Genomic DNA, 15650 nt, shown 5'->3' on the forward strand with positions numbered 1-15650 from the left:
TCTTCATTCTGTACTAGTTGACTGTTTATTTCTCCCTTATGTTCTAAATCATTGATATGAAGCCCAGTTTCCTTCCCTTCACCACTGGTTTCATGTGCATTTGCCTTCATTTCACTTAGCATAGCCTTCACTTCTTCCCTTATGCATTTGCTGTACTCAAGCATATCTGTCAAGTCTGTGAGCATCTTTATCACCAATGTTTTGAACTCTGCATCTGTTAGGTTGGCTACCTCCTTGTCTGTTAGGTTGGCTATCTCTTTGTTGCTTAGTTCTCCCACTGGAATCTTGATCCATTCCCTCTTTTGGGCCATGCTTCTCAGTCTCCTCAACTTGACAGGCTCCTGTATTTGCCTCTGTGTCTTAGGTAGACCTGTTGCACTTGTTACATTATAAGGGGCAGAGGCTTAGGTATTCATCAGTATGGGGTGACCCACTTTACCATTTGTAGTGCTGTATGTGGGGGGCTGGGTCTAAGAGGGAACAGTGCCACTTGCTCAGCACTCGTCCCTCTTCCAGGCACTTCTCCTGCTTCCCGTATGTGACTGGCACTCCTCTAGCTGTTGCCTTCATCGTGGTTCCCAGAGTGGGTGGGTTCACAGACATTCTATGACCATGGGGGCCTCTAAACAAATAGACTCTGCTAAGACTGACAGTTTCTTCCTCCATCCCAACCCCCATTGGTTTTCACAGTAAGAAGCTTTATTTTCCCCATTGCTGGAGCTGTGAGCTGTGTGGTCTGGTCTGGGGCTGAGAGTACTCCCCAGGTGTCCCTCATTACTTTTTTAAATATGTGACTGCACTTCCCACCAGCCAGCCACAGCTGTTGTCACTGCCTCCACACTGCTTCCTCCCTCCCTGGCTCCACCCCTCCTACCTGTCTAGATGAGTATTTCTGCTTTATATCTTTGTTTATTGGACTTCCATGAAGCTCAGTTTTCTGGAACTTCTGGTTGCCTCCAGTCTTGACGTAGTTGTATTCCTTCTTAGTTGTGGAGGGAGATGCAGCATGTCTACTTATGCCTCCATCTTGGCTGGAAATCTATAGAGCATTTTTAAGGAAGAATAATATATATGATGCTTTCATGCATTCATTCATTCAACAAATATTTACTTAGTGGCTACGATGCATTGAACTTCTCTAAGTGCTAGGAACACAGCAGTTAGCAACATGAGAAGACGCTTTGCCCACACAAAACTTTCATTTTAATAGAGGTAAGTAAGAAAAAATGAATAAGTAAAATAGATGCTATGTCAAATGATAAATACTATGAAATTAAAGGAATATTTAGGTTAGTAAATGCTCTAAGACATGGCATGATCAGATGGTATCAAGCTAACCCTTTCATTTTATAAATGAAGAAACTGAGCCTCAGATGGGTTAAGTAGCATAGCTGCAGTCACTCAGTTTGTAAGAAGAAAGCGGGGAAGGAATAAAATCCAGGCTTACCATCTCCTGGTCTGTTGTCCTTTTCAATATGCACACACCTAGGTGGTTAAGTCACATGGTCACAGAGGTGGGAACAAGCAGAGCTTGTGTGGGACCTGAGGGGACAGACACTCAGGGTTGGGGAGAAGTGGAAGATACAATTCAATGGAAAGAACAGTGCCAGATCCAGAAAGCCAGGCCAGACAGAAAAGCTTAGATCTGATGTGGTGACAGGAAAGACATGAATAAAATGACCCTCAGAAAAATTAGAAAATATTTAGTTGATTATTAATTCATGCTTATGTGATTGCCTTCTTCTTCCTTCCCTTCTCTCCCATAGTTCCCTGAGAAATAATTCATTTGTCTAATGCTATTTACCATCAGGTAGACCAGTGATGTTATCTGAGAATATCAAAGACACTATGCTATGGTTTGTCTAAAAATTAGAAATAAGGCACTTTGGCTAAACACAAATATTTGATGGCAGCGGGGGATTAAACATTGGTGAGATAAACATAGAGTGAGAACTGAATCTGGCTGTTAGATTTGGACAAAATGAGCAAGCTGATTCCGATGCAGATTGAGAGATGTTGTTACTCATACTTCCAGCACACATGGGGAGTGAAGTACTTAAGTACATAAATTATAAACCAGATCATACATTTCCTTAAGTGCAGCAGTCGTTATTGCTGATTCATTTTTATTTAAAATCACCAGTAATTTGAGAGAGAGCGAAACCACCAACAAAACGCACAAGCGGGATTTATTTGCAGATGTAAAGATGTACAACAGTGTAGGTGCAGAAGGAAGTTTAGTTTTTACTGTTCTTTGAGGAAGAACAGGAATTTTAATGAGGAAGAAAACCTATGCATTATACTACTCACCCCAAGTTCAGCAATCAGAAAATTATCACATAGGGCAAATAAATCTTACGGTTTTAGCTGTTGGTCACATGTGAGAGGTGGGTGCTTACTTTGGCTTAACTCTAAAGTGTGTCTTGTTTAAATGCAATGGGTATTTTGGAAAGGCTCTCGGAGCTTGTGTATAAGGTTATAACCAGGGCATTGTGAGCTGTTATCACATGGGGGTCATGGAATACATTCAAGAACTTAGCTGTGCATTTTGGGGTCCAAGCAAATCTTTAGGGAACAGTCTAGGCCCATGACTCTCTAATTTCAAACCGATATTCAATGCGATACAAAGGCTGCTGGGATTTATACATCAGATGATCAGGGTGGGTGTGGGGAGATAGCCCTAATACTCATGTGTAAGTCATTACCTGTTGCAATTTCCCACCTAAAAACCGGAATCCCTGTGTAATTAATGCAAAGTAACTGTTACTCATTAAGAGGATCCCTCCTACTTGGTTTCAGCCTTCTGGCCACCTTGGGGTTCATGATCAATGAAACAAAGAGACCTGCAAGCAGTGAAAAAAAAGTACCTCTCACTGAATTTAGGTCTGCTGTTGGAGGTCTGGAGGAGTCACCCCCAGGACTTTACCCAGAGTACACAGAACATGCACAGCAAAGTCTGGGGGTGGTCACCTGGAGAATACACAGAACATTTCAGGCACAAGGTGGACAGATGGTCATTATTTAAGAAAAATGCCCCTCAGTTATTTATGCCAAGTGCTTATTTCTGAGATAATTGAATATATATGGGAGGGAAAGTTTAGGTACCTTAAAATACCTGTCAGGGGTCTATATGATGCTACATAGCTTGCCTATTGGCTTATGGTAATGGTTCTGAGTGGTCAAGAAATGATTTCAGTCCATTTACTCTGTTCACTAAGGTACAAAACAATGAAATGTCCAACGAGATTTGTCAAAATGGTTAACAAAGAAAGTTTCTGTTTCACAGGGAACAAACCAATGGTTACCCGACTGGGGGTGGGGGCTGGTACCGGGAGAAAAGGTTAAGAGGATTAAATACAAATTGCCTGTTATAGAAATAGTCACAGGGATGTCAAGTACAGCATAGGGATAGTCAATAGTATTGTCATGACCCTTGTATGGTGCCAGGTGGGGACTGGACTTATCGAGGCGATCATTTCATAATGTATACAGATGTTGCATCACTGTGTTGTACACCTGAAACTAATATAAAATTGTTTTCCAATATGTTGACTATAATTAAAAAATAAAATAAAAGAAAGAACAAAATTTTTGTATATTCAAAGGGGCAAACTTAGGTTATTTAGAAAGTCCACTTATATTAAGGGCTTCATTCCAAGACCAGGAGGAAAAATTAGGGCACTTATGCAGCACGTATCCTATGTACTCAGCAGAGTGGCAGGCACTGTGAGTGGTGCTGGAGGCGCTAATAGGGGCCTCAGCGCATGAAAGCCTCACCAGGGCCCTGAAGATTTGTCCTGTGTCTGTCAGCATGCGAGATGTTAGGGAGATGGACTTCCTCGCTCTCCTAGATTTGGCAAGGGCAGGAAGGATAGGCAGGAATGCATGCTTGGTGGGTCAAGTGGGAAATTTGAACACATTTTCCTATCAGTCTTTAGGTTTTTCAATAAGAGGAGATTTGCTTTTCCATAGATACAATTTTATAAATGATGGTTAGTTTCCAAGACCGGCTCACATGAGTCTTTTTACTCCTGAGGCACTGAGTTCTAGAACTCTCCCTTAGTGATCAGCTTTTGGCAACAACTGCCTATGATGGGTGGCCAAGCGATGAATTCAAACCATTACTACTCCAAGGGTCTGGAAAAGATGGAATTTAGATAATGAGGAGTTGACAGGGACAATCCAAATTGCTGAACCTATAAGGACAGAAAAGATAGGGTAGAAAGGAGTGGCGGGCAGAGGGGCGGGGAGAGTAGGAGTCTTAGGCAGAGAAACGGCAGGGCAGAGGGCATAGAGCAGCGGTCCCCAGCCTTGACTGCACCTTTCAATCATCGGAGGCCCTTAAGAAATGCAGGTGACTAAGGTTCCCTCTAGAACCTCCAGTGGTGAGCCCAAGCATGGGCATTTTCAGAACTTTTTAGGTCATAGTCAGTGAAGAGTCACTGACTTAGAGTCTGGAATGAATCTTATGTGTTTGGAGGACATAAAGGGATCAATCAGTTTGGAGAGAATGGAGGTCCCCTTGCTTGATGCAGCAACCCAGGGACAAGCAGAAAATGTCTCGAAGGACTCTGAAAACTGGTCTCATCTGAAGGTTGATGGGAGACCGCTTTTTTTGTTTTTGTTTTAGCAATGATAAACAAGGATAAAGTAGTCATCGTGACATTTAGTCTGTGTACAGGGCTTCTTAGAATTAACAGAGAATAAAGATAAGGCTGTTGGTTAAGAGGCCATTGCTGTTACTCAGGCACGAGGTCATTGGCCTTGAGTGGGAACCATGGGAGCAGAAACAAAGGTACAGGATGGAAGAAACTCTCAAAAGTTGAAATGCTAGATTCTGTATTTTATGGGATAAATGAATGGAAGGGGCTAAGGGGAGAAAAGTACCAAAGAGAACTTCAAAATACGAGGGTTGGCAAATTATCTTTGAGAGCAGGCAGGAGTGGGGAGGTGCTTTAGGCAGAAAGGTAGATTCCATTGGGGCACGTTACATTTGCGGGTCTAGGTATAATGAGAATAGCTAATGTTTTCATGGCTGCTCCTCCTACACGATGGAACCCACGCTCACTTCTTTATCAGCCCCTGTTCTCGGGTTCTCTAGTCATGGCCACTCCTTCCACTCTAGGGTTCCCCATAAGCGCTCCCCCAACATCGCTTGGGGTCTTGTTCTTACTCTTTCTTTGACCACATCCTACTCACATTTTTTCCGTAAGGATAATTTTCTTGCCATGCCGCCCCTAAATTCTCTTTCCTGTAAGCTTGTTTAGCATCTTTTCTGCAGATGATGCCTTCAGAGCACATACTACTCTTGTACTTTAGCAATGACTTTGTCAAGAGCTTATTCCCCGCTCCCCCCCCCCCCCAACCGGGGAGGTAACCTTCATATAGGCAGAGATCTTGTCTGTTTTGCTCATGGCTGTCCTCCCAAGTCCAGCTCTGTGACACAGTAAATGCTTGAATAACTGAATGAATAAGGGTCAAGCACGGAGAAGATGTAAAAGAGAAAGTAAGGACTTTTAGGGATTTGGAGATATTGGAATTGGAAGGGCTCTTCAAGTTCATGGAAGCCCAACTCTTCATGGCAAAGGCGGAGAAAGTCAGTGCAGGAAGCTGAATGTCTGTGCAGAAGCCTCACAAGGGATAATTTTTTTTTTGCGAGTGTACAAGCTCTCAGGCTCCCACTTCTGGTTTCTATAGACAAGTTGTTTGGGGCCAATGAGTGGGCAAGTCCCTCCCACTCCAACCCCCAAGTTGAAGACAGAAAGAAAAGAAATTAGGAAGGAACTGAAATGCGTATTGTGGGTAAATGAAGTGTTTAATGGAACCTTGTTTGACTCTGATTACACCATAACTGTCCTGTTGTCACAACAGAATTAGCTTGTCTTTGACTTTGGTGCCTTAGGCTTCTTTCACTTTGGTCCCCACGCTTAGCCAGGATGACTGCAGTGGGGAGATACCAGGTATGTCTTTGCCTCATGGGAAAATGTGGGGCTTCTCTAATACCTGGGTTTGTTGTGGCCGAAGTGTAGTCCCCGCTTGACTCCTAAGTGTTCCACCAATTTTGCCAATGAGGAAACTGAAGTATAGGGAGGTTAACAGACTTGCTACTTTTGTGTAAGAAAGATGGGTAGCAAAGGAGTAATAAAAAAGAGGAAAGAGGAAGGTATGTTAACCTGTTATCAGAATTAAATTTGGGATATATGTCCTGTTTTTTTTTATAGGTCTGGGGTGACATCAACCTGTTAATTTGACATAAATTAATAAATTTGTTCTCAAGTGTACCTGACCGGGCCCCTAGCTTCGCACTTTCCCCAGCATCAGACTGATGGCTCTGGAACTCTGTTATCTATCTAACTTTGGACTTCTAGGGTTAGGCAGGAATTAACTTCACCTTGGGAAGAAGGTGCCTCCTTTTCTAGGTCCTCCCCCTGAGGGCATCTGGTATGTAGTTGGGGCCGCCACATTACGCTGATGTCACTGCCACGCCCAGACCTGAGGGAGGATCAGAAATCAGAAGCCACCCACGGTTCGGTGCCCCAGTCTGAACATTATTTATATAAATGCAAACAATGTAGGCTGCTTTTACCTTATTTATCTTCAGGGTTAGCATCTATGTTCAAAACTTGGCTGCTCACGTGGGTATTTCCCTGACACAACGCCCGCTTTCCTAGCGTTGTTGCGAGAGAGCAGGCGGGTAAGTGCCCGATGGGGGGTACTGAATTATTATTGCTCAGTGCATTGGAAGGAGGCTGAAGTCTAGATAAGGAAAAGTTCCCTGAAGTTCTGACTAGTGAGAAATTCTCCTACCGTCTGGTCTTTGCAACATCCCTCTAACAAAGCCAGGAGCTTATTTAGCGTCTGTTTCTCTGGAACTCAAAGGGATTAGCAGATGTGATCTGATTATTCCCCTAAATGCCCGTTTGTAGCAGGCAGCGAGGCATATCCACCTGTTAGAACTGTAGGGTCACTGGGACGGAGGTGAAAGGGTTCCTCCAGGTCATGTCTTTATCTGCGGTGGAAACTTGAGATTTCTTGCTTTTAATGCAAGCTTCTTGGTGGTCTTGTCTTCACAGGGCAAGGGGTGCTGTGGTTTTTCTTAGGCTCCCAAAGAACAACTTCCCCCCTGAGGGTCTATAGTCCTCCACAAAACTACAAGAAAAGTGGAGCAGGAATACAGCTCTCAAGGTCTACACTTATTCTACTTGCTCATTGAGTAAAATAAATTCAGAACCTGAGCCAGAATGTTTTAGAATTCCTTACCTTAAGAGTAACTGAAAAGTAGAATGAATGTGAGTAAGGCTTATGATTGGGGCAAACGTATGATTTATCTTGCCAAACATGATCCTTTGAGAACGGAAGAGGTTACCATTACCTTAAAACAGTCTTAAACTGGGGCTGTCCCGAGGAAGCCAAGGTTGTGTAAATCACTCCGCTGGTGATGGTGGTGGCAGAGGGGTATTATCTCTCAGTTGGGTGCATGGTGCGTTTCCTTCATTAACTTAATGTGGAGTACAACCCTGCTGTAGGTACGGTGAGAGAAACAAGCCTGTAGTAGACACATGCCTCCTGTCCCCCAGGGGCCTATGGTGTTGTTTAAGCTGTTACTAAAAGTCAGAACAATACTCGTTTGCTTTTTTTCTATCAGTCTCTGCGCTCGTGATTTTAATCTCTCAGATTATCAGCACTTCCTTGTTTGAAAGGAAATGTTGTAATATCTTTGTTAACTTCATTAAGTGAGGTCTATATTATAGAAGTTCAGTTCTCTTTATAACATGTTTTCCTTATGCAGTTGATTATACAGATGTTTTCAGTTATATTCGTTTTATGGATCATAACAATACAAGGTGTGATAGAAATATTTTAATGGTAAAATATGAAATTGTTTCTTACAAAACTGTATTCAGTTAAGGTAAGTAAGCATATTACCTTGTGTAGTGCTTTTAAATTGACAAATTACTGTAACATAAATACTCAAATATCCACCAGGGTCCTTGTCTGTCTTACAAGGAAATCTCTAGCACCTAGAACAATGTCTAGCACATAGAGGTTGTTCAACAAATATTTGAAATGAATACATTTTTTATAATATTTTTACTTATTTTGTTCAGCGAGTCATTTATTAAAATGAAGCCTTGCCTAGATTTAACAAACACAACTGGTTATAGTAGAATTTTTGTGGCTAAAAGGAGGGCATGGTCTTGAGGTCCATATTCCAAGCTTCTCATAACCTCCATGCCTTGGAGCAGATATGCAAACTATTCATCAAAGATACAGAATCTTGGAGACAGAAGGAGCATTTGACCACAGAGTCAGAGAGCTCATTCTGTCTATCAATGAAGAAAATGGAGCTGAGTGAGTCTGAATAAAATGCTGAAGGTCACTGGCTGTGTGACGTGGCCTGGACAGGCATGCAAATCTCCTGACTCCAGGGCAGGGACTGTCCTATTATAACCAGAGCTAGAGTAAAGGGAGCATGCACTAGGCTAGCCAGGCAGCTCTGGTGGAGCTGGCTTGCCAGGGAGCTGGACATTACTGGAAAAGTACCAGATGGAATACAGCATATGTGACTGGAAGACACCAAATTTGGTTGGAAGAAGTATTTTGATAAGTCCTGTACGTGAGAGGCGAGGTCCTTCCTAGTCACATGTTTGAGAAACTGCAAATAAATAATCCTCAAACTGCTTTCAAGGGAGGTAGGGTCTGGTCATCCCCAGGGGCTCTGGGTCATTGGTTCAAAGTTGTCAGACTTGGGGTTAGACTTACCGGTTGAAGAATTGAGCAGAGGGCTTTGTTTCAAATAAATGTTGAACAGCCGTTTAAAGAATCTCAAGCCTGGGTCCAGTCCAGATGAGAAAACTCCGATTTTCTCACTTGCGTGTAAGGGATTGAGATGCTTCTGCTTAGAAAGAGAAATATGTCAGATTGTGGTATTGTAATATAGATAAACCGAGAGATTGCAAGGGTTTTTCCAATATTGCCCCTGATGAAAGTAGGTAAAAGTGTACCAACCTGATGATAACTTTGAAAGAATCAAACCAAAATTTCTGACCATTTAAAAACTTTTAAATTGACTTCCATCTGCAAAAATCAGTTAATCAGTATTACTGAATACTTCTCGTGCTATTATAGTAATGTTTTCCCAACGTTTTTGATTATGGCATGCTTTAGAAATACATTTGTTATCCCGTTCAGTATATACATTTATAATTGAAAAAATAACAGTATTATGAAATAGTGCTTACCTTTGCTATGTATCACACTTTTAAAAAATTCTGTTTTGTTCAAAAAGGGTTGGTCATGACTCAGTAAAACAATTTAACTACTCTGTAACAGTTCATTACGTAAATCTTGAAAAACAATGAACAATTTGAGAAGAATGAAAGGTAACCTTTGTGCAGGAGAAGGACATTGTAGTCCACTTGGGGAGAGAAAGTTAACTTACAAACCATTGGAGAGCATTTTAAGACTATCATGAATTAGCTGGGTGACACAGTTTAAAAATGATGCACGTTCAGCTTTTATTATGTGTTTTCTGTATTGAAATGGCCAGATCTGAGGTCAAGAAGAGAACTTTTTAAAAGTATGCTTTTTTTTTTAGCAGTGTATGTCATGTTCCCAAGATGCACTGCTTTACATATTCTTACATCTCCGACAATGGGATGTCTCTTACAATTGATGATAATTTCCAGTAACTACTTTGGGGCAACTGATTCGTCATTGCCCGGGCATGTGCAGTCGTAGCTGTCATTGCTGGTAGCATGACGGGACACCTGAAACTCGCCACCACTTTATGCTCTGAGCCATTTGAAAGAAGGAATGCGAATCTTTCCTAATAAGGAATTCAATCCAAGTCTAGTAGGAGCAAGTAAGTGTGAGCATCAAAATTTGCAGAATGTCATTAGTGGCTTAGAAAAATCTCGAAAGCAACAGTGGTGGTGACTTCTGAAATAAAAGACCAATCCCTCCAATACCATTGTTAACACCAAAGTCAATGCTTTGTGGAAAACACATTGATAACTGCAAGCCAAAAAATGACTTAGAGGAGCTGGACTCTAAATTTGAAGAAGTTTTAAGGTTTCTTCTCCAATAATTTGGCTAATACCTTCCTTTATATGTGAGGTATGTATGATAAAAAGTTGATGCCTAAATAAGTCTAAGCTTTGTAAATAGGCTATAAAATAAAATTTCTAAGTGATGAGAAAGCATTGTGCCATAGTTTAATCAATAGCATTTTTTCCTTAGTAGCACATAAAATATCTATGGCATCTTACACTCATAATTAGTCATAAGCAAGTGCATGTTAAATGCACAATGTGATACCACTACACACCTACTGGAGTGGCTAAAATTAAAAAGACCGACAGAACCAGTTGTTGGTAAGGGTGTGGTACAATAGAATTCTCACACATTGCTGGTGGGCGTGAAAAATTATATAGCCACTTCAGAAAACAGCTTGTCATTTTCTAAAATAGTTTAATACATACTTAGCATATATCCCAGCAATTCCACTTTTAAGTGTTAATCAAAGAGAAATGTAAACATGTCCTCACAGACATGTATGCAAATGTTCATGGTAAACCCAAATTGGAGACAATCCAAGTGTCCATGAATTGTCAATAGATAAAGAAATTGTGATGTATACATATAATAAACAGTATTCAGCAATAACAATGAATAAATTGTGCACACATACAACATCATGGATAAATCTTAAAAATGAAAGAGCCAGGTGTAGAAATCTTTATATTGTACAACATCGATTATATGAAATTCTAGAAGAGGCAAAACCATTGCAATGGAAAGCAGATCACTAGTAGCTAAAGACCAGGGGCTGGGCCACAAGCCTGCAAAGGGAAATGAGAAAACTTGCTGAGATAACAGACCTGTTCTTTGTCACCATTGTGGTGGCTGTTACAAAACTGAATCCATTTGTCAATGCTCTTCGAATTGTATACTTAAAACTCATAATTTTTCTGTATGGAAATTGTACATCGCTACAACTGATCAAAAAAGTAAGGTTAAAAACAGATGGTCCCTTAGATTTTATGAAATGTGGGTTTTTCTTTATTTTAAAATGAATATAGAGAATTCCAGAAGCAGAAAGAGGGGGACAGCACTTAGATTTGCACTATACAAAAACAACCATTTAAAAACGTTAGTCTACGTTTATATTTCCCCCTCTGTGTCGTTACAATATGAATGGCTGTGAGAAACACCCTCACCCCTTCTAAAACTCAAGAAATGGACTTGGAGACAAAAAGTACAGCGGCAGTGGTGCTTTAATGGCGGTCTTGCAAGATCGGGTGCCTGGCATGCAGGCACACCCAGTATAGGTGCAGTGGGGTTTTTATTTCCTCGTGCGTGGGTCCCTTCCCCCAGTTCCTCAATGGCTGAGTACTATGGGAGGTACAATCTTTCCAATCGTGTCTAAGAATTACTGACTGTTCCCTCCCCTCTCTGTTCTCGAAGGCATTCGGGGCAAGTCGTGGAAGTCCCCTGCCCCTACCTCCAACTGCCACGTCCTCTCTCATGCATCCTGTTCTGTCCATGCAGGCTGGCCACCAGTAATTTTCTCTTAGTTCTTACAGGCTGTACTAGCCTGAAAATAAACCATTAATATCCCTATTCCTTACAATGGCATCACTAACTATTTTCCCCGTGGAGTTAGAATCGGACAGTGTACAACCTGAATGAGGGGTTTGCTTACCCCCCTGGTGGGTGACCTTATTTAGGCCAAGGCATCCAAAAGGGTCTTCAGCCTTAGGTTCCCGTAACATCTCTCTGTGGAATGTCATTCAAAGGATTGGAAATGTTTATAATACTTAAGTCATTTCCCCCAAGGATTTTGGGTTTTGATCATCGAGGAAGAACTCTAGTACAGAGAGTTCTAGGACTCTTTAGCTTCAGATACTGAGATATATGCAATAGTTTGGTGCTCGGTGGCCCTTGCGGAGTGGCTTTATGGCGCTTTTCAGTTTAATTGTATCACTTGCTGATTCTGTAGGCTTTCCTCAGCAGTGAAGGGATTTGCAGTGCGACGAACGGAAATCATTCCGCATTTTGCCCTCCTGCTCGTACCTATACCCGCCCCTTAAGGTTATACAAGGAGAGGCGGCTTCCCCGGGGTGGCAGTTAGCTCCGTCGTTATGGGCTCAGGGCCTGCGAGGGTTGGAGTGAGGAATTTTACAGGAAGACGAAGGTCCAGACCCTCGCCCTTGGGATCCAGAGCTGTTCTGACACCACATTTTTGATGTACTTTGTTTTGTATAACAAATTCTGTGTCACAGACGCCCCCGTGGCTGTGAATGGGGTGAGGGGAAGGCCTACTTGGCATCAGGTGACTTGTTCCTAAGAGGCAGGTGGAGGCAAGTGCAGGTAGAAGTGGGTTCCAGGTGTGACTCCCTTTTGGAGCGGACCGGGGCCAGTAGCTTCCGAGTGTGGAGACTGAGTTATTCCAAGGCTAGAGGCTTGTGAACTTTCAAGTGCCCGTGCCCAGGGTCTCTGCCGCTTCCACTGAGAAGTTGGCAGAGTTTTCTTTTTACTCTGTTTCTTTCTTTAGTGACCACCACATACTGGGGGCTGTCATAGGTTGTCTCATTTCACCCTCACAACCACCTCAAGGGACAAGTCTTTCTTGTTCCCATTTGAGAGATAAGGAAGCTGAGGCCCAAGAAGGCCGAGGATCTTGCCCACAGCCGCACAGCGGCTCAGTGAGAATGGAGCGCCTCTACCATCACATGGCGGATCTCTTTCTGCTTGATCTGCAGAAAGAGCCAATACCTCTCAGCTGGGATGAGAGGAAGGAATCTGATCTCATCCCCCACGCATTCATGTAAATGACTTTTTTTAGCCTCATTTTCCTCACAGTTTGAAAGGGTCCCAATTCTCCCTCTTCTACTGTGTGAGGTCTTGGACAAGTTTCCCTTTTTCCCTTTTTCTATGAGAAGAAAAAAAAGGTTCTTGAAGAAACTTGAGCCAGTTACTTCTCTAAGCCTCGGTTCCTCTATCTGTAAAATGAGGGTAACAATGTTACTGATCTCCTAAGCTTGTCACATGGCTGTTATTAATACTACCATATTCGGGGAATTGTTTACATGCTAAGGGAAGTGGGAACAGAAGCTTTCATGTGGAAATATTCCCCTTACATTTTATACTTAACCTCGATGACTGGGGGTATGATATTTTGGACCTGAAAAAATTATTCTAACTCTCTTATTTTCTTTTTTTTGGGATAAGAAAGTGAATTTAGAGAAAATTCAGTAGCTGTGAAGAATATTAACTGAAGATGCTATGAAAAATATGTTCCAGTTTTTCCTCAATTTGGCTTGGTTAAAAAATTAGAGAAAAACCTTTTGCTGTCATTCAGTGTTGAAACAGAAACTATAACTAGAGTTTTGAAATATAAAGTGTTAATATTTATGAGTATCTAAATTAATTTTTTCATGCCATGTAGAATTGCTGAATTCCACCCCCCACACCACATTTTTTTTTTTTTTGTATTAGAATAAGAAGAAAAGGGTCTGACAGTTAAATATCACCTCATAAAATAACGAGTTCAAAAGACTAATAATCAGTTTTCTCTTAGTGTGTTGCTTATGTTATGTTTATAGACATTTGTCAGGCAGGAAGTTTTTATGTCACCAAACCAATCCTTGTTTCCTTTATAGATTTTATTGTAACCTGACTTTTTGTCTGAATCATTTTATTAAATTTACTGTCCAAATTTCAGTTCACATTTTCTGAGTTCGTGGTCAGAATCTTAAGATTCTTTGATCTCCCCAGACATCACAAAGTTTTCTTTCATGGGTGACCATCCTTAGTCACTCTTGTTTCACGATTCCCCTAAAGAAGCTGTCCCCTTAGTTCTTGCTTCTCTGCCTACATCACACTCCCTGGATGATCTTATCTGCTCCAACGGTCCCAACAATCCCCACAGGCAGATGACCCTGAAGTCCCTCAAGCAGTATTTTTCACTGTTTACAAGGTGTTTCTATCTTGATGTCCCACAATCACCTTAAATCAAATTTTTTAAAAACTGAATTTTATATACCCTTATGAATATATTGAGACAGAACGATCTCTAAGGGGTATTGTTATACTTTTTTCTTTTAACTTACAACAAAGAGTATGTATGGAATATTTTCCATGAACAAAAGAATATAATATGTCTATGTAATATGCATAGATTATCTCTAGGAAAACAGGAAAACACAAAACTGGTAAAAGTGGTTATGATTATGGGAGAAGACATACTTTTCTCATGAACTTCCTTGTGTGCCTTTTAAATTTCATACCATGGTATGTAAGGACTATTCAAAAATAAGCACAAGCCTATGAATAAATAAAGACTAATATTTAAATTACTGACATATAGTATTTGAGCGCTATATATCCCATATAAAACATGCTTAAAACATGGCACCCTCCTCATCAACTTGTGGAAAGAAACTCCCACATAGCAGGCAGACAGAACTGGTTTGTGTAGGTAGAAACAGATCATCCCATCACTGCATTTACAATGGAAAAGCCTGTATTGATAGCACAGTCTCCATTAAAAAATTTTAATCCAATAAGCATTTATTGCAAAGCATTGTATGGCAGTGACAGAAAGATGAATAAAAACCTAGTTTCTGTGGAAAGTAGTAATTTAAGAGAGGAAAAAGGGGAAGGAAGAGCACCATCAATGCACAACTGACTGGGAAATGAAAAGTCTGGGCTGTGCGTTGGGCACAGAGCTTTGCGTTTTGTGGTCTGCTCATGGCAAGACCTCTGTCTCAGCCTCTTCTAGACGTTAAAGGCCTATGAAACCACTCAGACCCTCACGTGGGATCAACTTCTGGCTTGGCCTCCCTTCCAAAACTGCTTTCATTTCAATGAACCAAAATGTAGGCGAAGACGCTACCTCTCTGGGTGGCGTTTTTCTCCAGTTGGGGTTTGGTGGTGTTGCCGTAGCAACTCATTTTATGGTTTGAGTTCTGCCTTTGATTATGTAAGCTTCACGCTGTTTTATCACCCTTCACTTCCCCTTTTCTCTCGTTTTGAAATGAAGACTAAGAGTGTATAATGATGAGATAGAGGGAGTGAAAATGGAAATAAATGGAATTTACAGCTATTACATAAAGTGGCAGCCCATGTCCCTCACAGGGAAGATAATTGTCTCCTCCCCAAAGCCCTCCCAAGGCCTTTATCTTCTTCAGAGCAGCCTTCTAGGCTGACCTATGAAGAAGCCTCAATCTTATATGCCATAAATTAGAAAGACCCTTCCATCCTGGAAGTACCCTTCCACATAATTCAGGAGAGCCAGAGGGTAAGTTTCCCTCACAAAGGGCAGTAAGCTAGTTCTAAAGATAACTCAGGGATTTTTTTAAAAGTGTATTTTATTGATATGCTCTTGTCCCAGTTTTTCCCCCTTCGTCCCCCTCTTCCCAGTAATCCCCTTCCCTCCAGCAATCCCACCCCCCTTAGTTCATGTCCATGGGTCATGCATATAAGTTCTTTGGCTTCTCACTTCCCTATACTATTCTTAACGTCCTCCTGTCTATTTTGTACCTACCAGTTATGCTTCTTAATCCCTGCACCATTTCCCCCTTTCTCCCCCTTCCCCCTCCCAGCTGACAACCCTTCAAGTGATCTCCATACCTATGATTCTT

Source organism: Furipterus horrens, unplaced genomic scaffold (assembly GCF_987537825.1).
Source record: "Furipterus horrens unplaced genomic scaffold, mFurHor1.1.pri manual_scaffold_5, whole genome shotgun sequence".
NCBI lineage: Eukaryota > Metazoa > Chordata > Mammalia > Chiroptera > Furipteridae > Furipterus > Furipterus horrens.